The sequence below is a fragment of the Thrips palmi genome, unplaced genomic scaffold (assembly GCF_012932325.1).
Source record: "Thrips palmi isolate BJ-2018 unplaced genomic scaffold, TpBJ-2018v1 HiC_scaffold_16, whole genome shotgun sequence".
Taxonomy (NCBI): Eukaryota; Metazoa; Arthropoda; class Insecta; order Thysanoptera; family Thripidae; genus Thrips; species Thrips palmi.
In genome coordinates, this window is record NW_023144625.1 from 14,933,165 (window position 1) to 14,957,363 (window position 24,199).

Consider the following 24,199-nt stretch of genomic DNA (forward strand, 5'->3'; position numbering starts at 1 on the left):
CCCATCGCCCAGTCTAGACAGCTCACCTTGGCACATTCCATTATGGTAATTCGGATCGGGCAGGACGCCGACGACGACGCCCGGGGCGGTCCGGGGCGGTCCGGGCAGGGCAAGGCGGGTCTCTAGGGCGGGCAGGAGGCCGCTTAGGGTGGGCGGGGCGCGGGGTGGATTTCGCGAGGCGAGCGTAGGCAGCCGGGGGGGTTCTCCTCTGCACTTAACTGGATGGGGGACCCGAAAAGACTGCCGGCCAAGGGAGGCCAAGGCGGGCCAAGGTGCACCGTGAGGCCGTGGGGAGGATAACACGCCGCGCGGGGCACAAAAAAAAGCACGAAAACCTCGTCGTGCCTAGCTGATGACGTCCCTGGCGCGCGGCCACCGCGCTCTCCACCGCCGCGGGCCACTACTTGGCGTCGGCCGGGGCGCAGCTGCGGAACGAGCGGGGCCCCTTCTTGGCAGCGGCAAGCACCGCGAAGCACCGCGCCGGCGTGTGTTGCGAGGCCCGAAACCGCCAACGGACGCGGCCGGGGAGGGTGTGCCGTTAAGGCAAACGGGGGGCGCCGCCTCCTCCACCACCCTCCGAGACAAAAGGAAGAGCGATGCACCACCTCGAGGCCCTCGTCGGGGCCCTCGCCGAGGCCCTTCCCTTTCAAGGAGCCGTGCCAGCCGGGCCAAAGAGTTATCTCCGCGCATCACCCTGCCGCCCCTGCACCCCTCCTCCTCCCCCTCCCCCCCTCCGGCCTCGTAAACAATCCGCCGTTCGTTCCCTTTTCCCGCCTGTAATTGAATTGGAGCACGCCGTCCGGAATATGGTGCCGCTGCCCCCGACGACCTCGGCGTCCTCGGCGTCCTCGCCGGAGCCGGCACAGCCAGCCCACACGGACAGACCCACACGGCGGCGCAGACGACGACGACCTCGGCGCGACCTCCGGGCCAGATCAGCCCGCCTCCTTTGAGAGTTGGGATCAAGTAGACAAAGAGACGGGACGGCGCGGCGCCGGCCAGCGGACTGGTTCCGCGCAGCGTCCCGTCGCTGTCTCTCTCGTGGGGCGTCCCGGACAGCGCGACGAGGCCCGCATCCGACAGAGACAGGGCTGATGCACTAGCAAATGAACCGCGCGGCCACCAAAGCCAAGGCCAGCCCGACACGTCCAAATAAACGTCCTCGCGGCCCCGCCCGGACAGACGGACGGACAGACAGGCAGACAGTCAGACTGCGCCTGTCCGCCACGAGTGACAGTCGCGCAAAAGGGTAAAAGCGATGCGCTGCTGTCGGTGGCGGCAGAGGCGGCGGGCTAAAGCTGAAACGCAGAGTGCGGGCTGAAAAGAGAGAGAGAGGAAGAGGGAAAAACGTGACTGCCTTTTGCTGCACCTGGACGGACGCACGGACGGCGGTGTTCGAACGCGTTGCGCGCCGCTCGCCTGTCTGTCTGGGCCAGCCGACGAGGGGGTGGAGAGAGAGAGAAAGAGAGAGAGAGAGAGAGAGAGAGAGAGAGAGAGAGAGAGAGAGAGAGAGAGAGAGAGAGAGAGAGAGAGAGAGAGGGATGGGGTGGCTCTTCCTCTTCCTTCCAATTGGCCCGCTGGGGCGTCGCTGGGGCGTGGGCGGACGTGCGAGCCATGCCGAGCAGGGGCGGCGTGGCGGCGAGTAGCTGCAGCCCGGGGGGATGGCGGCACGGCGGGGCACGGCGGCGCACCCAGGTTACCCAGGTGTGGCGGCTAGCAGGCTAGCGCCAGGCTGGCGGGCTGGGCCGGTGGCGCGGTGCGGCCGGATGACAGGGGCGGGACGCTGTCTGCAGGGGGAGGGGGCGGGAGTGGAGGGCTGCTGCGCTGAGCGCACCTGTCCAGTTGATGACGTTGGCACGGCCGAAGAGAGACGGCAGCAGCCAGCGATAGCGAGGGGCCTGGAGGGGGGGGGGGCAGGGGGCGCAGGCTCGTTGACCCGCCGAATTTACTGCACGTAAACACAACGGGGCGGCTCGAGGGGGACAGGTGGGGATTGAGACGACGGCGACGACGACGAGGACAAAGCCAAGCGATGCAAAAAGACGTCGACAGCCTCGACAATGTTCATCAGCACGACGCCTTCCAAACGAGACCCGCGGCCCACGACCCTCTCACGCCCCCGCGTTACTCCGCGGAGAAAGAAAAAAAAAGAGTTGGATAAAATGTCGCACTATTATTTATTTGGACCTGGCGACGGGGCGTGGCGCGTGCCATGTACCCCATTTTTCCCTGTCTCACCCGCCCAATCGCGAGAGTCAGAAAACGGAGCCCCTCCGCTCCTTGACACACACATACACACACACACGCACACGCGCTCTATCTCTCTCACACACACACAGACAAACTCGATCAGCAACGAGGAGACACACACACTGCTGAACGTGCCACAGCTGTTGCTGCAACGGCCCCGCGGAACAATATTTCTCCAGCAGCCAGTAGGTGTAAGCAAGCTCTCTCCCCCCCTCCCCCTCGCCCTGGCCGGGACTGGTGCGGGTCTCGGAGGGCCGCCTGTCAGCGGCAGCGGCAATAAGGTGGGAGACGGGAGAAAAGAATCGGGGCCGTGCACTCCACTCGCACTGTCATTTCATTAGCCCGTCCTGCAATTAGGGGGCGCGGCGGAAGGAGCGGCCGACGAAGAGGAAGAAGGAGAAGGAGGAGAAGGAGAAGGAGAGTACTGTGAATAATTGAACGCTTGAATGATCAATGGTGCTGCGCCTATGACGGCGGTGCGACAATGGCGAGGCCGGTGTACTCATGACGGCGATGGTGTTGACGACCGCGCCGAGCACCGTGACCACCCCGCCCCGCCCCGCCCCGCGGGGGGCTGCGATGTACGGGCTTTATGCTACCGGTTACGGCACTACGGCGGGTCCGCGGACCGTGGCGGCAGTGGCGCTACACTGGCGCGTCGGGGCGTGGCGGCTGGGCACGGCGAAAAATAATAAAAATAAACTTCAGTCAAATAATAATAAAATCAAGAGGAAACAAAAGTGTTTGGCGCGGTAGCGCACTGCAAAGGGGCGGGGCAGTCGGTTCGGCCGGGTGCTCTCTGGGGACGGCGCGGTTGGTTGAGGTTTCGGGCGGCAAGGGGTTGGGCCGCTGGGCGGGCTCGCGAGCGAGGCGGCCCTCGTCCCGGGCACGACGGCACGGCCCGCAAAAACGCAAATCACATTTATGGCAAAAGGTGCAGACTCAGCCAGACCGAGATAACTCAGCCCTGTTCGCGGACCGGAACAGGGAATGGAACAGGGAATGGAACAGGGCTGGGCCTTCTGGGAAAACGGGGTTGGGACTGACGCACAAAGGGTTCAAGGATGTGGCCGCGGAGCGCTGTGGGGAGGGAGGGGAGAGGGGGGAGGGGAGGGGAGGGTCAGCGCATTCAATAACCTAGTCGAGGGCCGTATGCAGACTGCGGGAAGGTCCACTCTGCAAGTGCATTTCTCTGAGGACAACGAGGCCGTCGTTCTGCCAGAACGAGGCGGGGGAAGGGAAGGTCGAGGCGCACCTGCTGACGCCCCTCGGCCGACCCTCTCCCCAGACAAAAGGCGCCAGCAGAGGTCCTGGCGGAGGTTCCGGTACAGGTTCCGGCCGTCGGCACCTGCGAGAGCTTCGGTCGAGGCAGAGGCGCCGGCAGGGGCACCAGCAGAGGCACATGCACCAGCAAACGCACACCCCACTCAGGTACAGAGTCAAGTCCTGTCGACTAAAAGTTTGGTAGATTTCCTTCGGAACATCGTTTTGACTCAACGAAGGAAAGCAATAGTCGCCGAAGTGACTCGTTTTCTAACAGCGAACGCACGCCACCCACACTAATGACGGCCCAGTGGATGGATACGCGTCCGCGCCGCGGCGCCACTCCAGCGCCGCCTCCGCCGCCTCGCACCAGCTGTCGGCGAGAGCGCTCCGAGTTGCGGGCCTCTTTTGTTCCCCGGGATAAACAAATGCGACTACTTTGCCACGGGATAGGGTTAAACTTGTGGAAGGGCCCAGGCCCGGACCCGGGCCCAGTCCCTTCCCCCCTCCCCCTCCCCGGCTTCCCTTGCGAATCTCGGCAGTACAACAAGGCGGGCGCGTCGTCAGGAAGGGACAAGACAACGCGCGCCCCAGATCCTTCCAGATGACTCGGGCCCCGCCCCGCCCCGCCCCACCCGTAGGGCTGTGTACCACGGAATGAGCGCGGCGTGGCCGTGGCGTGGCCGTGGCGTTGGCCGTGGCGTTGGAGGGCTGCGCGGCGGAGGGCCAACTCGGACCGTTTCCGAGGCACAACCATTTCCAGGCGCGTTATTGTAATCCCATTGGAGCATGGGGTAAGAGAGTGGGAGGGGGGGAGGGGGTCAGGCGGCCGAGAGGGGGAGGAGGGGGAGGCGGGCGCCAACACACAGCATGCGTTAATAGCGCCCCTGCCTCATAAACATCCCCACCCCCGCCGCCCCCGCCCCATTCGCGGTCGGCGTAAACCCTGAAATCCGGCTAGCTGGCGAGGGGAGTACAGTGGCGGCGGCAGCAGCGGCACGCAGGCTGCATGTGTAGCCAGTGTAGCCCCACGAGAGCTAACAGCGCTCTGATTGCTCGCGACAACAACACAGCCTGATGAAGTGGCCGTCTTGATAGTCAAAGGCTGGGCGGCCCCGCCGCCGCAGGTCACAGTCGGTGCACGCGGAGACGTCGGCAGGGGATCGGCTCCCGAATGGCACGGCACGGCACGGCGCGGCGCGGCCACACCTGATGCGGCTTCCAGATCAAGCCTGACTAGCACCCCCACCCCAACGACCCAGCGCCGCGCCGGCCCGGAATATGCAGGCCGCCCAAATTGAAGCTGAGAGGCATTAGAATTGATAGCGGGGCCCCACAGTGGCGGCGGCAGCGAGGCGACGCGGGACTCGAGTCATTCCAGACGTGCGATAACGGAGACGGGGCACACGAGGGGGGACAGCACCGCCGCAAGCCAGCCGGGCCGGTACACCGCCAAGCACGCCGTCGTGCAGTGTTCGTTTGTTCCTTTTACTGCCCGTCCGGCTGTCCGGCATGTGGGCCCGGCTCCGCTTCCGCCAGGCTGCCGCCATGCCGCCGCGCTCCCAGGCAGATCACGGGGGAACTGTCCAACAAACAAGCGGCGGCGGCGGCGGCGGCAGCGCGCCGTGTGGCCGGCCGCCCGGCACACAGGCCCGCGTGCGGGTTGCCTACCCCCGAGTCTGCGGGCGCTTGCGCTGCTTGCGCCGCCAGCCCGGCCGGCAGGGTGCTGCGCTCGGCTCCGCTCGGCCCCGCCCCGATAGCAGGGCTTGTCCAGAGTCAAGCTGGGCCGAAGGGAGAAGGGCTTGGGGGCTGTCCAAGCGGCAGCGCCAGCGGCAGCGCTCTCGGAAAGCGCGTTGAACCCTCGAGCCTCATCCCAGATTAGGTACAACGATACGGGACAGTGCAGCCTCAGCCCCAGCCTGCCTCAGCCCCGGACTTAGGGGCTTCCCGATCGCCCCCTCGGCCAAGCCTGGCCGTGCCCGTTCCCGGCGGGACTGGTTCCGAGCGTCGCTTTCGTCGCTCTGTCTCTCTCGCACCGACAGGGAACGCGCCATGAGTGCGAGAGAGACAGAGCGATAACAGTCTGCAGGCCGTCCGGTGGCACTCGCTCGTCAGCTCCGGCAGCAAAGCGCGCGGGCACCTGCAGTCCCATTCCGAACTGCGCTTTCATCGCTCTGTCTCTCTCGCACTCACGGGGCGTCCCGTGCGGGCGAGAGAAAGACAGAGCGACGAGGCGCACTGTTCGGAATCACCGTGCCCGGCAGTGTTAACTTGCACACTGCGCGCCTATCAACACACAAGTTGCACGACACGATACTGGCGACAGTAAAAGTTTAAAGCTTCTTTAGCGTGCCCCCTCTCCGTGTCTTTGGGCCCTATCTGCGCGCGGCCGTGCGGAGCGGACTGCCTGCTCGGCCTGGCGGCGCCGCCAGCTCGGCCGTCCCGCCAGGCCGCCAGTACAAGGTGCCTTATAACTCAGCGTCAGCACGACTTACTGTCCGCCCCCGCCATACCACTGCTGCACAGCACTGCTCTGCTCTACACGGCGCTGCTCCACACAGCGCCGGCGCCAACACAGCCCCTACTTTATCTGAGGCTCCGACCGAATTGGGCCGGGACTGCCGAGGGCGCTTCGAACAGCCCGCCTGCAGGCAGGCCTTGCTCGCAGTCGCCCGCTTCCGTCTCTCTCGCTCTCACGGCGACGAAAACCAATTCGGAATCAGTGCTTTCGTCGCCGTCTCTCCGAGTGCGAGAGAGCGAGACAACGACCGTCATTAGGAGTACCGCATCCGAGACAATGGCGGCGTGCAGCAGCCGCGCCGCGAGCCGCGTCGTCGAAAGGCGGTCGCCAGCCACCGGGCGCGCCAGCCCTGCCAGCCCCGCCAGCCCCGCCAGCCGCCAGGTGAAAGATTTCCCAGCTCTGTTGTCGCTCACCTGGAACAAAAGAAAAGCACGGGCTTAGCACGACCGGGCCAGGCTGGGCCGCGCCGCGCCGCGGACCAGCGGGGCAGAAGGACTTTGACGCCGCCATGCCAAGGACAGGCTGGGCCGCCACGGCGGGCCTTGGCAGCAGAAGGTGGCAAAATGAAACCCTGCTGTCCCCGCGCTGGGTTAGCAACAAAGTACGCGCGACCGCGGCCAGGTTATTGCAAAACAAATGCCGACGCCGCGCGGAACGAATGAAAAAAATAGAATGAGAACAGAATGAAAACAAACGGAAAACGGGGGCGCGAGGAATGTCCTTGCGTAAATTAAATTGCGTAATACGCGTCCGAAGGCGCGGCAGTTCGTTAACAAGAAGCTGGGAAACCTTTGAGGTGGCCGATCACGCTGGAAGGGTGGAAACCTTGGTTCCAAATGTGCCGCCCCGCCGAATGAGGGCGCGAAGGGGTGCACTTCGAGGGCGTCATCTAGCTCCGCGATTTGGAGTCATTTCTCTCTTCACGTTTTCGAGTGTCACGCCGCTGTGGAAGTGTTCCACGCTAACTGGCGACCGTCGGGAGTGCGGCTCGGCCACCTTGGCCGCGGCGTGTTTCATCCCCGCCCCCTTTTACGTTCCGCGGGGCGAATTTACGACGCCTTGTTGCGACGCCGCGGCAGCGGCTGGACTTATTCTGCACCGCCACCCTTGTTCTGTTCATTAGCGCCGAACCCTTTCTGGGCACAACTTCAGCCTCGCACCTTTCTTCGTCCTCGGTACTCAAAAGATTACCAAGCCTGCACTCGAAAAATTGCCAACTGGTTCATGACAGGTTGTCGTTCCGTCGCGTTATTCGGTCTGACGAGTCGACTTGGCTCGCAGGGCGGCGGGAACCCGTTTTACAGCGCGCCAACCGACCGGGCATGCTTGCAGGGCTTCGGGAGAAGCGAGCGGAAGCGAGCGACTGGCTGGAAAGTAAGCCCGCCTACTCGAGCGCCGTTTAAGTGTCAAATCCTAAGTCCCGGCCGTTGCCTCATTTCGCGAGCAACCTTAGCGAGGACAAAAGTATCCAAACTCTGGGCGGAAAGCCGCTTACGCGCCAAAATCAGCCTGTCTGCCCGCCGTGCCGTGCCGTGCGCCAATTGTTTGCTCCAGCGCGCCCATTCAGACTCCAGCAACCTGCCGCCTCATCCCGAGAGCCGTTGTCGTCGCTCTGTCTCTCTCGCACCGACAGGGGACGTGGCGTCCCCGTGAGTGCGAGCGGGGCAGAGCGACGAAAACGACTCTCAGGCTGCTGCCGTGACGGCCTCCAGCAGCTCGCAGGCCGAACTCCCGTTTTCTGATTTCTTTTTATCTTCTTTTCTTTCTTCTTCTACTCTGGTCCCGCCCACTGCCTCGGGCCTGTCCACACAAGCGAGGCCTCATTCGGGGACACATCTAAAAGCATCAACGCGCCTGCCCTTTGCAAAGGGCTAACCAAAGGGCCGGCTACAAAGGGGCGTCGGGGCAAGAACACTGCGGCCCTGGCCTTACGCCCCCGCCCCCTCCAGCGCCCCCCCCCCCCCCGGCCCCACAAACAGATAATCTGAGCAGCCAATCAGGTTGGAGAGGTTGCCGTGCAGAGCTCGGCTCATCGAGAGGCAACCGCGCTGCCTGCAGCTGATTCCGCACAGTGCTCTCGTCGCTCTGTCTCTCTCGCACCCCTGCGGCACGCCCCGTGAGTGCGAGAGAGAACACGACAGCCCGGGATGCCCTTCAGCGCAATAATTGGAAATGGAAATAAAGTAGCAGTAAGGCGGGCGGTTCTTGGCGGGGGGCGGTGAGTACAGTCGCGCGAAGGCGCGCCATGTGTTCGCGGAGACGCCGTTCAGGGAGGGGGCGGTGCGAAGACGGCGGTGGCAACTCCATTAAAGAAATGGCTTGCTGAGGCTAAACAGAGCGACGGCACAGACGCCAAGGCGCACCACGCCGTGCCGCGCCGGGGATCGTCTTTGCAGAGTTTCTAATGGGGAATCGATACCCACATACAAGTTTGCCGCGGCCGGCCCCGATTGCTCCGCAACAACAACAACTAGGACGGCAAGAAGTACACGAACTAAACCTAGCGGGGACCACGTAAAGGGGCAGTGTCAGTACACTGGCGAAAAAAAAACACACAAAAAAAACAAACACATTCTTGATCAGTGTTTAATTTTGTTCAGGGCGGGCGGGGCGAAGGCGGGGTTCCATTCTAGTAAGTCGCGAAAAAAAAAGAGAGAAGAGGCAAAATCGTGATTCTACTTTGAACTGGGGGCCTTGCCGCTGCTCTCCCTCAAAAGAAAAAAGGCTACTCTCTCAAGCGCGCTCAGGCAGAGACAAAAGAGAACAAAAAAAAAGGAATGGCCGTCCAACTTAAATAAACTGCACCGCGTCCTAATTTCTCTCCAACTATTTCATCGATAGCCTTAGCTGCCTTCGCGAGGGACTCTAATGAAGCCCCGCTCCCCTTCGCCGCGGCGCTCTCGTCGCTCCGTCTCGCTCGCACCCACGGGGCGGCCCCTAGGGGTGCGAGCGAGATAGCGCTGCAGCCAGTCGCCTTGATTTATTCCCATGGCGACCTCGCGGAACCTCGCGGAAGCCGAATAAATGTGGAACACTCTATGCGCGGCGCGCGGCGGCCACCGTTTTTTTTTCTATCCGTTTCCATTCCTATCCTCTCCGAAAATACTGGTCCTCCTCCTCCTTCCCCCGGCCGGCCGGCCTGGGGATTTCGCCCCTCTGCAAGGCTTCCAAGGACGCCACTGCTACATGGGCCCCGCCAGCCCCGCTGCGCGCCAGCTACGCGCCAGCAACGCGCCAGCGGGTAGCGGGAGAGAAAAGCGGGAAGGGACACGCAAAAAAAAAGAAAGGAGTGAAAAAGGGTAAGAAAGGCACGAGAAAGCGGAAGGGAAGGAGAAGGAGGAGAAGAAGTTGTGCATACATTCCAGCAGGAGAGGGGCGCCAAAGCCGGGAGAGGTAATTTAAGAAAAGGGTCTCTGGCCGGGTATTTATCGCCCGGCACTCGTCGCCTACTATATCTCCCCGCCTTTCGACAGCGAGTAAAGTCCCCGCCTGACCGGATCGCACGTTAATGGGGAGGCGGCTGGTTTTATCGAAGAGGGGGGGGGGGGGGTCGCAGAGTCGGCGCGCCGCGGTGGCCGCAGATTTGCACCGAGATAACGCAACCCGAAGAAGAAGCAGAAGAAGCAGAAGAAGAAGAAAAAGAAAAAGAAGAAGAAGAAGAGAAGAAGAAGAAGAAGAAGAAGAAGAAGAAGAAGAAGAAGAAGAAGAAGAAGAAGAAGAAGAAGAAGAAGAAGAAGAAGAAGAAGCAGTGACTTCTGGAGCAGGTGCACAGTTGTTTCTTTCCCTTTTTTTCTTCCTCTTTTTTTAACGGTTTATTTTACGTTTTTTTTTCGGCCATCGGCGCTGCTTTTAGCCGGCATTACGAAGGCGGGGCTGATTGGCTCCGCACTGCGCGGCATATTAATTCGGCAGAGCGACATCGCCATGAAAATCCAATCCACGTTTGGGAACAACAACAACAAGAGGAGCAACAGCAGCAGCAGCAACAGCAACAAGAGCAAACGGCAGCCGAGGGCGTTACGTAGTTACGTGTGCACCATCGGGCCCGTCATTACGAGATGCTGGGCGGTGCTGCGCTGCGCGCCCCGGCCGCCAGGGGCGCATCAGTCGTGGTTCAGCGTGCTGCACTTGGAGGCCACCACGCGGCACGCGGGGCGACGCGGAGTGCAATGGCGTGTCGCACTAGGGGGGCCGGGACGGCAGGGGGGAGGGTACGGGGGGGGGGCGTCATCATACAGGCCAAAAACTCATTCGCTAATTTTTCGTCCGAGCGAGAGAGACAGAAAGGGGGCAACAAAAAGGCGTGGCGGCCTGGCGGGTCAGTGAGGCAAAAAGCCGCACGCCGCGCGTTTCTTTCCTGCCCATCTGCTCGCAGAGCCGTCGAGCGGCAAGCAGTCTGGCTGCAGGTTTGCCGTTAGCGCCCCGTCGCCCTCTGTCTCCCTCGCACCCCTGCGGGGCGCCCCGCGAGTGCGAGCGAGACAGAGCGGCGCCAGCACACTGTTCGGACTCGGCCTGCCGGCGCGCTAGCTGGCTGCGAGAGACGCGCCCCGCCGCCTTGATGTAGAGGTGCCATTACATCGCCAAGGCAAATGAGGTGCCGCCGAGCCTCGCGACACTGCGAGACACCGCGCCGCGCCGCGCGGAAGCGAGGACTTGCCTTTCGCTCACAATCTCGCGTCCCAAGCCGCTGCGGTGCACTTACAGAAAACAGGCTTCATTAAAGTGGTTTAAATTTACATAGGTCAGAGCCTGTTTAAGAAACAACTGTTTTTGTTTTGTTTTTAACTGTTTTTTTTTCCTTTGCGACACGTAAATCAGGATCTTCCCGAAATCGGTGCCGTCGACACGTTGGCGGCGCAAAGCCCGCGCGCGCGGCAGCCCGAACCAAACGCGGCGACGCGACGCGGCCCGCGACCATAAAACACACGCCGGGCCACATCCCTCGCCTCCGCGGACAGCGAGCAGTCAAGACATATTTCTGCATCTTTGTTCCGGCGATGGCGGGGCGGGGCGGGGCGGGGCGCGCGAATCTGTTCCGCGGGGCTAAGCCTAAGATGTATGTGTTATTCGGGGTGCGACGGCCGGCCCGCCTCGCGCGCCCCGGCCGCCGCAGTATGCAGGCCACTTCTTGCTCGGACGTGGCGGGACGCTGCGGGACGCGGCGAACAAGGGCCTTTTGCTGATTGCCTTCTTTATAGGCGGCCGCCGTCCGCCCCTCCCTCCATCACTGCAGCCCCCTCCTCCCCCCGCCCCGCCGCTCGATCTGCGGCCGAACGTTCGAAACACCCTCATCCCCCTTTACCTTTTTATTTGCAAAACTACGCGGGAAAAAAAGGGCGGAAACCTGCGAGGGCCGTGCTGGGGGCTTTGGCGTAACAAATGCCCGGCGAGGCCCCCGAGGCCCCCGCACTCCACGGCCGCCTCCAGGGTCAACCCGTCCCGGCCCGTCCCGGCCGGCCCCGTATCTCACCTTTATGGTGATGTGACAAGTGACAACGGGCCGGCGGCGGAACGGCGCGGAGCGCCACTGGAACGGCGTCCCTGCCAGCGGCCTTCATTGCCGGCTTCCACGTAAACACGGCGCGGGGTTTAAAACCCTCAAGACAGCGGCGCGGCCATGGCGCGGCCCGAGCTCCTCGAAAACGACTCAAAAAGCGCCGGGGTGGGGGTAAGTAATCCTGGAGAACGTTCCGGCCGCGCGCTCCAGCACGGCGCTCCAGCAAGGCGCAGCCCTTGCCGCCATTTCGGCACCGCCATCGAAGCCAGCTGCACAACTTCCAGCGAGGCGTGTGCTGGCGTCATGACGGCGAAACAGCCCAAACAAGATGATAGCCAGCCAGGCGGGCCGGGCGAGCGGACAGACAGACAGACGGACAGACAGACGGACCGGCAGACAGGCGAGCGGCGCAGCCAAGGTGGCCGCCAAAGTGTAAGATCGAATTCCGCCTTAAAATGGGCCGGGCCGAGATTTATTGGCGATGGAGCCCACGGACCCAAAACGGAGCCAAGCGCGCCGAGCGGGGCCCGGCTGGAGCGGCGGGCGCCAACGCCAACCCATTCCCAAATATCATCTCATCTTTCATTTTTCGGAGGCGGGCGGGGCCGGGTGCGCGCGGCATGCAACGGGGGAGGCGGAGGCCAAGGCGGCGGCCGGATCGCTCTGCCGCAAGCGTTTATATAAACGACACCACCTTCTCGGAGGAGGGCGGCGCGGCGGCGGGGGTGGCCCCGCAGGGATGGTTAGCATGGCGACGACGGCGAGCTTGTAGGCGACAGAGTAGAGGCGCGCGCACGCCCCGGCTGAGTCGCAGCGAGATGCGGTGCGGATTTACAGAGCTGTCTGCAGCGGTGAGCAAACAGCACGCCCCGCCCCACCCCTTCGCCTCGCCCGAGCTTGCCCTTCGCCACCCTGTAGACCGCGCGGCGCCGCCAGCCAGGGCCGCCAGCCAGGGCCGCCAGCCATCCCAGCGCGAAAGGGTCAGGCCAGAGAGACCATCACAATCAGTCCCGGAATAGTTGATTGTTATTTCCGAGCGCGCCACGCATCGCCACGCGCCGACTAACTACGGCACTGTCGGGCCGCGCCGCCCCGCGGCACACGAGCCCCACACGGGGCCGCCTCCCCCGGCCGCGTTGCCAACTCTGCGGCGGTAAATTCCCCCGGGCGGGCCAAACTCCCCAGTGATTTTGTTTTCTTCTCGGCCAGCAGCGGCGGGGTCCGACCTCGACCCGGGTCCAATGTAGCTCCATCAGGACGGTGCCGCGGCACAGCCCGGCCCGAGGCCCGGCACGGCGGCCACGCCACACCCTCTGCTCCCAGTGCCCCTCCCCCGGGGCGACATCCCTGCCGCTGCGACGAGTAGTGTCAATGCGATACCACTGGGGTAGCACATCCTGGGCGGGCGGGGCCCCCCTGTTCCTCGGGGGAATTACCAGGGGGTTAAAAACGCGCGCTTACAGGATCACGAGCTCAGACGAGACGGGGTGCCGAACCCGGGAGCCCGCGGCCCCAATCCCCTTGGAGGCCGAGCCGCGCGGCCACGACGCCGACGTCCACTGCCAGAGGAGGAAGAAATGGATCTCGTCGGAGGAGAGGCAAAACGAAAAAGCGAGCGGGACCGAAATTGTCGAACGGGGACGGATCGCAGCGACGTGGCAAAGCGCGGAATCAACAGCCTTTATTTAATAAAACGCGGCGCCGAGTGTGAGGACGAGAGGTGCGCGCCGCGGCGCAGAGACAAGCGGAGACACAAGTGCCAAGCGCCAGCCGAGGGGCAAAATGTTGGAGCAGGCAGATGTGGAGGTGCTGCGTAGCTACGCTGAGCTACGCCGAGCTACGCCGAGCCGAGCTACGCCAGCGCGGTGGAAGGCGAGGCCGAGGAAGGCGGTGACGACACCATGAATAATTCAAAAGGTGCAGAAATGAGCAGGAGCCCTCCGGGGTGTACTCATTACCAGGCGGGGCCCCGGGATGGGCGGGGCGTGGCGGGGCGTGGCGGGGCAGGCGAGCGCGGCGGGGCCTTGGGGGCCGCAGAAGGCCAATGCGAGGTGCAAGTGAGAGCGAGAGTGCCCGCCGACACTGAGTGAGCCCCCGTGCCCTATGGCCCACAGGGGAAAGAGCGGCAGGGGGAGGGGAGGGGCGGCACGCCCGGGCACGCCCTGCCTGCTTGGTAACTACAAGGGTAGCTATCGAGGGGCAAGCCGAATTTGCGGTGCTGTGCGGCGCGAGGCCCGCGCAACGAAGACATCGTTGCGGCGTGTAGGGTGCAGGGTACAGTCCGGGCAAGAAGTTGCAGTGGCCGTCTGGCTGCTGCGCACTGCCGGGGCTGGTGGAGTGCTCCAGCTGGAGTGGCCGGGCGAGGTACCCGCGGCTCCGGGACTCCAGGACGCCGCCACGCCGGCAGGCACTTTGGCGAGATGGGCTAATACCCTTGAGCCGCGTTACGGGCGCATTACGTCTCGACGACGGCCTGGACGGCCACGACGGCCACCTTGTCCGCCGCCGGCGACGCGGCACCTTGACGACGCGCTTGGCCGCCACGGAGCGGCACGTGCGCGCCCCGCCACGCAAAGTAGAGGCCAAAGTTGGAGGCCGCGGGCGGGAGCGACCGCGCTAAAAACCTCGCGGAGTAGTTGGAGCACATGGAACTATATAGTTTGTGATGCAAAGAAAATAGTTGGCAAAGTACGGAAGTATTTTCTCTTCCCGCGGCCGGCAGACTCAAGTCTAATGAAAACAATAACCGGGCGTCCGCCAGGGCCACGAGTCGCCCTCCACCTCGCCGCCCGGCAGTGATATCTTTTCATTTCCCTGATTAATTATTACTGTCCGAGGCGCGGGGCTAAAGCGACAGCTCAGAGCGCCGGGGGGAGGGGGGAAGGGAGGATGGTGGGACGAGGAACTAGGGCACAGTGTCAGCCGCGTCTGTTTGTTGCTCCTGCCCGAAAAAACAACATATTCAAACCAGAACCAAGCAAGCCACCCCCCACCGCCCGAGGCGACAGACCCCGGCCCAGTGTTGCCACATAAGTGGGCGAAAATTGCCCCCAGGGCCGCCCTTCACCTGCCTGCTAGGCAATACCTCGGCTTCGCTACCGAGAGGTTGCCTGGAAGGCAAGCTGAGGTTGGAGAAACTTCTGCTGCATAGTAGACAAGTTTAGCACTCAGCCCAGCGCGCCTGCCATGCGGAGGATAGGCAACCCCTGCGACGCGCGCGTTCGGCGGGACAGGCTGCCGCCGCCTTGCCATTCCTTGCACGGCACACCCGTAAAACAAATCCATTAAATCATTTATTTATTCACGATGGCCAACACGGCAATCAGCTCACGGCGGTGCGCACGTACGGCTAATGCCGCGTCGCCCACAAATTACGCGCCCGGCAAATCTGTAAAACATGTCCGCGCGCGCACACACAAAACATACACACACTCAGACACACACAGACACACACACCATCGCTAACGCTGCTATCGCTTCGTTACTCCGCACGGGCACCACGGCGTGTCGCTGATGGCACACACGCACTTGCACACACTCACAGCGCAGTCTCTCTCTCTCTCCCACACACAGAAGCTGCGGCGATCTCCATACGTGGGGCCATGTTTTACAGTCGTGATTTACACGGTACGTGCACGCGGCGGCAGCGCGGCAACGCAACGCACTCGCGGCCGCGGCGGATCGTGCACTCCCCATGCGGTCGCGGTGCGCGCCCTGCGCGTGCGGCCTTACAGTGTGCGAACGCGCCCCCGCGCGTTGTGTAGTGAGAGGGCCGGCCGGAAATAACGCAATAACGCACAGCGACAACGACAAAGCGAAAAAAAGAAACGAAAACGAACCGGAGACCGGCACCAAGCTGGAACAAACAAATTCGTGGACCAACACAGTGAACTCAGTGCGTGGCCTTGCGGCGGCCATTAGCACACCCCGCCCCGCCCCGCCCCGCCCCGCCCCGCCCGCCCGGACAACTTTACACATTCCCCGGGTGGCGCGGGCCCATCAGCGCACTCCACTCTCCTCTCCGGGCGGCTGCTGCGCACTGCCCGCCCTGCTGCGGGGCGACGCGGGGCGACGGCGCGCGCCGGCTGCAGGTGCTGGAGGCCCGGAGGTCTGAAGGCTCCAGCAGCCGGGCCGGCTCGCCAGCGGGCGGCCGCGCGCCCACCTTTCGGGCACCGAGTGTTGCTACACGTCGCCTCAAGTTTCATTTGCACGGGCCCGGGGGCGGTGCGGGGGCGGCGCGGGGGCGGTGCTGCTGGAACAAGGCCTTGCGTACACATTTCAAAAGCAGGCCGTGCGTATCCCGTTTCATTCGCTGGAGGCAGGACGAGGCAGGGGTGGGGAGATTACTTTTTTTTTCCCGAGTGTAGCCGAGCGGGCCGGTCGGTCCGACCGCTCCTTCAACGCTGCCCTAAATGTTGCACGGCACGACAGAGAGAAAGAGAATGGAGATGCGGTGGGCCTGGTCCAGGCCTGGTCGAGGCCTGGTGGAGGCCTGGTCCAGGCCAGTCGAGTCAATTGTGGGGCACAAGCGGTTTGGGTCTCGGCCGGACTGTGCCGCCATGGTAATGCGGGGCTTGATTCCGGCCGAGGCCTGCAGGCCTGCCTCTGTCGGCCTCTGCCGCAGACCAGCAGCAGCAGCGGCGGCGAGGCCATTGTGAGGGTCTGGTGAGGCCGAAACTGGACTTCCCTGCGCCGCCCGGGGCAGAGGCCGTGCACAGGCCGTGCAGAGGCCGTGCCGCCCCCGGCGCCTCCGACTCCACGGCGTCATTAGGGCCAATGTGCAGGGCGAGGCTGCCCCGGCCTCGGCCCCGGGCAGGATGCTGCGGGGCGCGGCCAGTGCCGGGGCCGTGCGTAAGCCCGGCGCCCCCATTGTCCCCGTGACTCACTTCGGCCCCCATCTTCCGCTCCACTGCCACCTGGCGGCGGCGGCGGGGGTGGGCGTCGGCGCGTCTCACCTGGAAGCAGACAGAGACACGAAACGTTAGTGGAAATTGTGGCAGCGGTGCGACAGCGGCGACTTGCACGAGACGAAATAAGCCATGGCCGTCGCCGGTGGCGGCGCAGATGTGCACAGCTGCCGCCGGGAGTCGTTCCAACTCGTTCCGCGGCCTCGCCACGCCACGCCGCGCCACGCTACGCAACGCCACAGCCCCGCGGCGCGGAAGATGTTCGGCCCTTCTAATTCGGGCGGGCCTCTCTCTTCCACCCACGCAGTCCTCGCCTCGGCATCCTCCACGGAAAGCTCATTATACGAGCAAGCGACCATTCCCTTTTCCTCTTATCTCCTTTCTCTCTCTCCCTCTCTCCTCTTTTTTTAAACTTTCTTCTCGCTCTTTTTTTCGCTCTTGCGCTCGTCCGCATCAATTGGATACCGAGGATCGACTCCACTCGGGCTGGCCGTGGTAGCCTCTTTGCCGCTTTGGAGAGGGGCGGGGTTTCATCAGACGAGCTGGCGGGGCTGCCGGGCCGGCGAGCATCCTGGACGCGGCAATACACGCCTCGTGCGCGAAGACGCCGACGGACGGGGCGGACGGGACGGGGCGGGCGGAGCGGGAAAAATAAGACCGCCAACGACTCCAGCAGTCTAGTGGCGGTCCATTCTCCTTATTCCATCCTCATCGTGTTTGAACGGCCCCGCCTTTGTCCGGGCCGCGAGCGAGAGAGAGTGAGTGAGAGAGAGAGCGCCACTGACGGAGGCTATTTAGCAATCGGGATCGCGAGCGAGCGAGAGAGAGAGAGAAACGCGGGCGCGCCGTCGACGGGACAGAGACAGAGCACCGGGGCCGCGCGAAATCACTCCGCCCGCTGCTCCGCCACAGGCGCGCAACACTGCAGCGGCGCCACCGTCATTTTTCTCCCGAATCAAGGCGCAAGACGAGACAGTCCGCGACGCGCGAGCGAGCGAGAGGGAAAAAGGGTACAGGTCTGTGCTTCAATTAGCCCGGGGCATGCTAATGATTGAGGCGCTCGTTAGTGGCCGCTTTCAGCCTCGCCTTCAACTGCCTCAACTTTGAGGGGCGTTATGTCGCTCCGAGTTGGCCTCCTCCGGCGTGCAAGCGCCCCCCCACCCCTTTCTTTCGCTGTCTCTCTCGCACTCATTACAGCCCCGGAGAGCGGGATAAAATTACCCGCCGTTTGTCAGCTTGTCACATCGCAGCGGCCGCCGGCTCGCGGTGCCCGTTCCAGCGGCCCGTTCCAGCGGCCCGTTCCAGCGGCCCGTTCCAGCGGCCCGTTCCAGCGGCCCAGCGACTCCAGCGCGGCCCCAGCGGCCACAATTAAAGTACCATTCCGAAAGGGCCCAAAAAGGGGCGCCTTGAGCAAGCGCGCGGTCCGGGCCCCGGTCGGGCCCCACATTCCGTCGCGTTATTCCAGCCCAGTGGCGTAGGAAGGGTTCCCGGCGAGCGGTCCGTGCGTTCCGCGCCCCGAGGCGCCCCCGCCGCCCCCTCCCCGGCAAATTGGCCGCGCCACTGCAATTTGCTCGGCGCCTCGGCAGACGATGCGTCCGATGCGCGGACGATACTTTTCATGGCGGCGAGAATTATCATTTATATTCATAAAACTTCGGACCGTATTTCTCTTGAGCCTCAACTTCATTCTTTTACCAGCATGAAAACAATGGGAGTAATTAAAAAGTTTGGCCGACCGGAGGGGGCGGCGGGGCGGGGGTGGTGTTTTGGGCCCCCCGCGCAGCCTCTGCTGGGACCGCCCCGCCCCGGCCCGCCCCGCGGCCGCCGCGACAGAGGATAGTCCGACATAATCTACTGCTAACCAGCCAGCAGTGACCGTCAACAATTTCCACTCCAGCGGCGCGACACCGACGGATAAATCCGAGCCGCCGGCTTATTGGCCAAGTTTCGCCCGGATATTACGTCACGCGGCTGGCGTTATTAAAAGCCCCCCGCCGCAAAAGATCTCCGCGCCACACTCCCCGCGACTACTGTCGCCATGACGACCTAAAACTTTGGGCATTTGCGTCACCTTCTCCCGCCGCATCAAGTAGTTTTTAAAAAAATTCAGCAGCGTACCTTGGGGTTTTCAAAGGTCACCAAAAATCAGAGTCAGCCGTGACTTTCTCGTGATTTTCAGGATAAATCTAACCATGACTTTCTCATTGCTTCCGCGATAAATTTAACTTACACTTCTTCACTGTTTCCGTGGAAAATTCGGCTGTCTTTCTGTCCAATACAAAGCAAGTTTTTTTTTTTTGTCCGACTTTTTAGGTTGTCCAGTGCGAGTTCAAGCAGCCCGAGCGCCTTGCGGTCCGCGACGCTCCACGCCGGGCACGGGCGCGCGGCGGGCTGCCTACCCGCCGACTCGCAGGCGCTCGCTGCGTCCTGCGACTCCACTGCCAGTTCCTTCCACCGCCTCTCTAATACTTTCTGAGATTTCACGGCCGAGCTGATGGTATCGCCGAGGCGCGCGCGCCTCCTCGCGGGGCCGATTTCTATCTCGGTTTAAAATGCAAAACGTGGGAAGAAAAAAAGAGAACGAAAAACGAGAACTAGAAATCGGGTCCAAAACCACGACCGTCGCAGCGGAAAGCAAAGGGGAGCAGCGAAGAGCAAATCGAAACAATGCGTGTCGTGGGCAATTAAGGACCAGCAAAGCACAGCACAGCGCTCAGGTACGTGTGCGTGCGTGTGTGTGTGTTTGTGTGTGGGTTTGCCAGCGTGTTGTCCGCGCCAGTGTGCGTGTGAGGCTGCATGGGGCGCTGCGACTGCGGTGGCCCCCGCCATGTCTTCATGAATAAATCTGCATGCCATTTCCGCCTCCAAGTAATAGGCGAGCTGCTATGCGCGTAAATGGCGGAGTAGCGAAAATTGGAATTTATAAGTGCATTAGCTGCTCGTCACACTTTCGGGCCGCGGAGAGGCGGCGCGGCGGCGCACTCTTTCAGTCGAGGAAGACGACGCGAGGAAGTCGCGTGTGAGACGGCGGCGGCCATCACGGCCCACAGTGGGCCAGAAGACCGCCACCACCGGTCCTCTGGCCCACTGTGCGGCTGCGCGCCAAATGGACCGAAATGGGACGGGCGGGAAAAAGGAAAAACCGTGCGTGGAAAAACGGGGCGGGTCTAACGACCGCGCGATGAATCGCGGCGCCGAAAAAGCGCTTCTAATGAAGCCGGCCAAAGAAGCGGATCGCGCGAGCGATTAGGCGACGCTAAGCAGGGACACTATTAGCGCCGCGTCGATCGGGACGCTTCTTATGCCCGGCCGGACGGACATCGAGTCGCCGGACTGTTTCAACATGTCCCAACGACCCCGCGCCACTAGCCGGGGGGACGCGCGGAGCTCCGAGGGATGAAGGTTTGATGCGGGTGCTGCTGTGGCACATTCCCGTTTAGGAACGGCGCACACGTGGTGGCGAGGCGGCACACCGGTGGAACCGCGACGGAGACGTTTCAGAAAAGAGGACAACGGAGTAGGTAGAAGTCTGAAAGGTTACACGAGCACACCGTCTCTCTTCAACCTCCTTCGGCACTCCGGTACAAACAATCCATCGCATCGCCAGCCAGTCAGTTTGGCGCCCAAGCGGACAAGTTTGGACTCACTGTGTGTCCAACCCTTGAGACCACACCGGCGAAGGGAGAGTCACGCTGCAAACTGCTACCGGCTGGAGAGCTCCAAAGTCCGAAAGCAAATTCTCCAGAAAGCGACTCCTCTGGAGCCGGACTGGAGGCTGGTGGCTGCTGGGTGGGCGTGGCGGGGCGTGGCGGGGCGTGGCGGGGCGTGGCGGGGCGTCGCGGGGTGTGGCCCTTGCAATCAATACTGGCAGCCACGCGGCCACGCGGTCCGCCCGGACGGCCACGCCACGCCACTGCTAGGCGGTTCCGCCGCCGTCGCAGAGATGGCGCCACTGCCGTCGCGGGGTATTCAAAGGACGCCAAATCGGGAACGTGATCCCGGCGGGGCGCCGCGCCCGGCAGGGCCGCCGCCGCCCCGGGCGAGATTCGAACCCGCGCCCCACCAGGGCACCGCCAGGGCACGGAACCACGGCCTGACGTCGACTGTAGACCGCCACCTCCTCGCTGTCTCTCTCGCTCCGCTACGGCACGGCCCAGCAGTGCGAGAGAGACGGAGCGCGGAGCGCGGGCAGCGGAATCGTTCCACTGTTGACTTTCGTCAAAGACAAACAAGGCGTGGAGGCGCGTTTACATATGGTCCGCAGATTCCTGGTCCGAGTGGCACCGCGAGTCGCACCGCGAGTGGCGCCGGAGACCCGCGCTTTCTTTTCGGCCAAACTTGGAACCCCATTGAATCGGTCGCGCCCATTCCGCGAACACTGAACTCCTCGGACGTGCAGCGTGCAGCCCGCGCCGAGAGGGAGACACAATGCCTGCCAATACCTCCATATATTTACTTTCCAATACTTTTCATCCACAATCGATCTATTCGCACCGTATTTCTCTTTGCCCTGCTTCTACAAGTCACGCCCTCATCGCCCGGCGGCGTGGCGTGGCGGGGCGGGGCGTGGCGGGGCGGGGCGGGGCGTGGCGGGGCGGGAAGGCGTACTATCGAGAGCCAGCGCACGTCCGCCACTCCCGGCTATCTTAAAGATGGCCCTTTCAGAGTCTGTCTCACTCCCACCCCCGCGGCACGGTGGCACGCAGCAGCTGCCTCGCCACCAAGCCACCCAGCAGAGTCGTCACTCTTTCTCTCTCGCACCACTCCATGAGTGCGGTGAGAGAGACAGAGCGTGGTGCAGCTGCGCGCCGCCGCTGCACTCCGACAGCTGCCAGTGCCTTACAACCGCGCAACTGCGCCCCGCCGCCGCGGAGATGCGTGGCTCTGCGCTCGGCGCCGCTGCCATTTTCAATAGCGATGCACAACAGTGTGACGACGGCGCGCTGGCCGGGCTCGGGGCTCGGCGTTGCCAGTCTCATCACGTAGTACAGCATGTGCAAGCCAAGGATTTCTCGCGGGAGCAGCGCCGCAATCACCTACATCACTGCCACGTCGGCGGCCGCCTCTCTGGCCGCCTCTCTCTGGCCGCCTCTCTCTGGCCGCCTCTCTGGCCGCCTCTCTCTGGCCGCCTCTCTCTGGCCGCCTCTCTCTGGCCCCCTCTTCTGGCCGCTCTCTCTGGCCGCCTCTCTCGGCCGCCTCTCTCTGGCCGCCTCTCTCTGGCCGCCTCTCTCTGGCCGCCTCTCTCTGGCCGCCTCTCTCTGGCCGCCTCTCTCTGGCCGCCTCTCTCTGGCCGCCTCTCTCTGGCCGCCTCTCTCTGGCCGCCTCTCTCTGGCCGCCTCTCTCTGGCCGCCTCTCTCTGGCCGCCTCTCTCTGGCCGCCTCTCTGGCCGCTCTCTGGCCGCCTCTCTGGCCGCCTCTCTCTGGCCGCCTCTCTGGCCGCCTCTCTCTGGCCGCCTCTCTCTGGCCGCCTCTCTCTGGCCGCCTCTCTCTGGCCGCCTCTCTCTGGCCGCCTCTCTGGCCGCGTCGTCCGGTGCACGCAGTGTGTTCAGAGAGGGAGTGAAAAAGGCTCATAATTCGGGGCGCACGCCGTCGGCCAGAATAGAGCACCAAAAAAACGCGAAAAAACCATGAACAGCCGCGCACTACGAAAAAAAGAGGAAAAATGAATGTAGGAAAGAGGAAAGTCGGAAAAAGCAGCCGTAGGCTCGGACTGCGCGCATGCAGCATAAAACTTCTCGTGTGCAGCGGGCAGGTCCACCACGTGTACTGGTCAGTCAAAGGGCCGCTGCTGGAACGCCCCCCCCCCCCCCATCCCGTCCGGCCCATTAGGCGAGTTACTTCTGCTCGGCGAACAGGGGACGCCCCACCCGTCGATCTATGGAAATCTCCAGCGTGATTCTAGCAGGGAAAACGGCATCGTAATGAGGCCACCCTCCTGCTGGAGTCTGCTGGAGCCCAAAGCCAAGTCCGCCGCCTCGCCTTCCAGGTCCACCAAACCGAACCCTCGGGCTGGGGCCAAAGTCCACCGCAGTCCGACTCAGCCGAAAGCGCGCCCCCTTTGAAACTAAACCTCCACCCTCCCCGAAAAAAAAAACAACCCCTGACGTGTTACAAACCCGAACACGGGGCACTGGAGGCACAGGGACGGGCCAACCCCCGCGCGTCACACTTCTGTCGCGAGGGAGACGCCGCCACCAAAATACCCCCGCCGCCTCCCAACCTCTCACAATAAATTGGATTCGATTTCTCGTCGCGCGCCTCGCCAACATGCACACACAAACGACACGAAAACACGCACGCACCACACACAATCCGGCGCCACCCCGCATTTTTTTTCGTTGCGTCGTCGTTGGTGGAAAGTAGGCCGCCGAAATCCAGCAGGAGACTCGGTTCCGAGAGGCGTTTTTCTCACTCCGTCTTTTTCGCGCCGGTGCGGAACGCCCCAGGAGTGCGAGGGAGACAGAGCGACGACAACGGCTCTCAGTCGTCTGCAGTGGCGGGGCGTGGTGGGGTGCGCGCGAGGCTGCCATCAGATAAAAACTTTGCCTCCCAAAGACGTGACAGACAACTACTACAAGCATCGGAGCCCACGCCGGGGCAGGCCGGGGCCCGCCGGGGGCGGCAGCACGCAGTTTTACAACTCGCGCGTCCACTTTGCGGAGCCAAGCCCGGCCTGCCAGAGATAAGCAGCGGGCCACCGAGGTGCGCCTGGGATTTGGAGAGGAGAGAGAGAGAGAGAGAGAGAGAGAGAGAGAGAGAGAGAGAGAGAGAGAGAGAGAGAGAGGCGGCGGGGGCTGCACGCAAAGCATTGATTGGGCCCCGCGGTGGCAGTAGGCACCAGGCACAGCGGGGCTCTCGGGTAATTATATTATTTGGGCCGCAATGCACAACCAATCCGGCGTAACGTGACCCATCTCGGCGGCTGTCACAGCAACGCCAGTTTACTTTCACCATGGGTGAAACAAGCGCAGTGCGGCGGCTAGCAAGGCTTCTTCACGCAACCCTCGCGGGTAACGATTTTTTCGTCTTTGCAGGGTCTTTTGTAACAATTTTCAAAGAGAGAGACACATATCTATCATCCTTGATCCGTGAGGAAAGTGGCAAGTAAAGAGAAAATCGTTAAAAGTTATTGTTGGCAACGGCACAGGAAAACGTGCACCGAGCGGGCATTAGGTTTCACGGCACAACCCTCGTTCTCGTTACAGGACGTCGCGCCACTGTACAGTACATGACTTTCCAACTCCGGAAAACGGAACTCCAAACTGAAAGCACTCCGAGCGTCAAGCTGGCAGTGGGGCCGTGGCGCGGCGCTGGCGCGGCGCTGGCGCGGCCACACACCGTCAGCCCGTTGTGACCGCACTGCCAAAAGCGAGGCCGGGGTCGGCACGTAGCACCTCGGTGGTCATGGTTGATGAAAAGAAATCGGCACCGTTTGTGCGTCCGCCAGCCCTGTGCCAGCCCTGTGCCAGCGCGCCAGCGCGCCAGCCGCCGTGCCAGGTGCAGTCGGCGCACGTAGTCCGGGCGGCCTGCGTTTTGGCTCGGCTCGCTTTTGGCTCCGGCTCCAGCGGCCCCAGCCCTCCCAGCGGCGCTCGGCCGAAGTGAGTGCTCACCCTCCAGACTCCGCAGCGACTCCGAAGGGTCTCTCTCGCACTCCTACGCAACGCCCCGCGAGTGCGACAGAGACAGAGCGACGAGGCGACCTTTCGCAATCGCTGGGCTGCCAGTGCCGTATCGCATGAGTCTGTTTGTGTTTACCGTCGAC

The 24,199-nt window shown here is 63.1% G+C and overlaps 1 protein-coding gene across 1 annotated transcript in view; it reads right to left on the minus strand.

Annotated features, from left to right (window-relative positions):
* Positions 1 to 24,199, minus strand: part of LOC117642265 (E3 ubiquitin-protein ligase mib1) — a 160,829-nt gene that overhangs the window by 35,203 nt on the left and 101,427 nt on the right. The window lies entirely within an intron of this gene.